At 50.1% G+C, this 2,485-nt stretch overlaps 1 pseudogene; it reads left to right on the top strand.

The window, feature by feature from the left end:
• The first annotated feature begins 400 nt into the window (after positions 1–400).
• Positions 401–706, top strand: LOC107111077 (annotated as a pseudogene).
• The last annotated feature ends 1,779 nt before the right edge of the window (positions 707–2,485 follow it).

The following is a 2,485-nucleotide window of genomic DNA, read 5'->3' as shown; positions in this document are numbered from 1 at the left end:
TCCCTCTGTCCCTCTGTCCCTACCCAGTAGGAAGATCAACCAGAGATTGATGGATTCCCCACATCACATCCGAGGGGTGCATATAACTCTCATACATCTATTCTAACACTGTGCCTCCAAGCCCTGTCTTGACATCTTACAGGGTGGCAGAATAGGGCTAGGGATCCCAGTGACTGGGGGCAGTGGGAGAAGGTCGTGGAATGGAAGAAGGTGGAGGTACGGATACACTCAGTCCTCTTCCAACCTTCGTCCCATCCCAAAGCACGTTGGTGCGAAGGCTAGGACTATGAACTCCTCTTCGACACTGATGCTGTGCAATGCCAGGCCCATCAATAATAGGACCAGAACCCGCTCCGCCGCTCCCACAAGCCTCTGCTTGTAGCCCCACCTTACTTTTGCTGTACGTCACCTCCGTTTCCGTGTGCCGGAGAGAGGCTGAGGCGGGCAGGATGATTCCCCCGGTGGAGGTCTCTCCGTTGATCATGTTCACCAGGTACTCGGCATTGCTAATCGGAATGATCTATGGAAAGAAAAGATATGACTACTTGAAGCCTATTGCTGCGGAGGAACGGAGAATAGAAGAGGAAGAGAAGAAGAAACGTGAAAAGCACTGCCAGAAGCTAGCGAAGATACAATACTGAAATAAAACCAACTGTTGTCGGCTTCACCTTTATTGTCTAGAACTTCTGGAGTAGATAATTTTGACTTGGCTGTGAACTCTTTGCATCAATAAACATTTTGTGAACTAGGAAAAAAAAATAGGACCAGAACACTGGCATGATTATTTTGCAGCACAGAATGTCGACCTGGCCTGCTTGCTCGAGACCTGGGTGAAGGAGGGCAAGACAGTCACCCTACAAGAACTATCCCCCTTAGGTTTCTCAGTCCTCAGTCTTTTTTTCGGGGGGGGGGGGTTGCAGCACTCATCCAGGAGGATTTCTCCTCCAGACCACTTCCCATCCCAAAGATCACCGGTATTGTCTGTGTTGGCCTAGCGTGGGATGCTGAGGAGAGCTTGGCTGTATGTCCGGTGTACTGACCACCTAGCACACCAGCTGACAGTCAGCTGAGCCTGCTGGACATGGTAGCTGGATTGGCCTTGGAGTTCCCAATTATTAATTCTGGGGGACCTCAACATCCATGCTCATGAGGCTGCTACCTCCAGTCAGGCTTTAGACCTGGTGTCTTCCATGGCAGCACTGGGGCCCTCCCAATTTGTATCAGGTCCCACACAGTGAGTAAGCCACACACTGGGCTTGATCTTTGGTATGGAGGTGGTGATGGATCTGACTCTGAAGGATAAAGTGCCATGGTCAGATCACTTGGTTCTGAAGGCCCGGCAGAGTGTTCAGACACCCCCCGCCCCAATCTAGGTGACAAGCTGACTGATGCTCACCCATGGAGGAATTCTACTCAGCCTCCATCGCGTCTACTAGCTCACGCCCAGCACAACTGTTTAGGGTAATTAGACCCTTGACAACCTTCATGGAGAGGAATAAAAAAATTAGTATTTCAGCCATTAGCTGTGAGGTATTAGTGAGCTTTTTTTAACGGACAAAGTCTTGTTGCTCTGCCGTGACCTACCCACCAATGTTGATACAGTATGTGAACTGGAGCCCCCTTGGCTACCTTAGCGTTTGGTTTTTGACAACTTCAGCCTGCTGTCCTCTGCTGATGACAGGATCCTGGGTACTGTCAGGCCAGCCACTTGCCTCTTGGGTCTGTGTCCCTCATGGCTGGTGAAAGCTGGTGGTGAGAGGATATGGGGCCCACTGCTAGACACTGTAAATCTGTCCCTGGAAATCGGGTCTATCCAGGGGGTCTGAAAGAGGTAGTGGTAGTACAACTCCTTAAAAAGCCATCCTTGGATCCGATGGATCCAGCCAATTACCACCTGGTTTTGAATCTGTCGTTTCTGGGTAAGTTGACTGAGTAGTAGCTGAGCAGTAGCTGAGCAGCTCCAGAGTTTCCTAAACGTCACATCAACATTGGTTCCATTCCAGTCTGGCTTTCGCCACAGGACAGAGTATGCTGATGACACCCAGCTATATCTGCTACTGGGCGGCCACCTGGATACCATCCTGGATAATTTGGCTGAGGGTTTGGAAGCCATGGCGGGATGGTTAAAATGGTTAAAAAATAGTAGGCTGAGACTGAATCTAACAAAAACAGAGGTTCTGTGGCTGGGAGGGGGCTTCAGGGCTGGGGCATTGAGTTCCCACTTTTGATGGGATGCACAATCCATCAAGGTTTGGGTGTGGTCCTGGTTGTGTCCTTAACTATGGAGGCCCAGGTCACTAATATTGCCAGGCTGGCATTTTTCCATGTATGCCAAGTACAGCAACTAGTCCCTCTCCTTTTTGGCCCCAACCTAGCCACAGGAAACCATGCAATGGTTACCTCAATACTAGACTACTGTAACACAGTCTCTAAGGTTCTACTGGACTTCTACTGCAGATCGACACAGCTACCCACCTGAAACTAC

The sequence above is a fragment of the Gekko japonicus genome, unplaced genomic scaffold, assembly GCF_001447785.1.
Source record: "Gekko japonicus isolate JY-2015 unplaced genomic scaffold, Gekko_japonicus_V1.1 scaffold756, whole genome shotgun sequence".
Lineage (NCBI taxonomy): Eukaryota > Metazoa > Chordata > Lepidosauria > Squamata > Gekkonidae > Gekko > Gekko japonicus.
The sequence above is the reverse complement of the archived record's forward strand: the minus strand, read 5'-3'. Positions and strand labels throughout refer to the sequence as shown.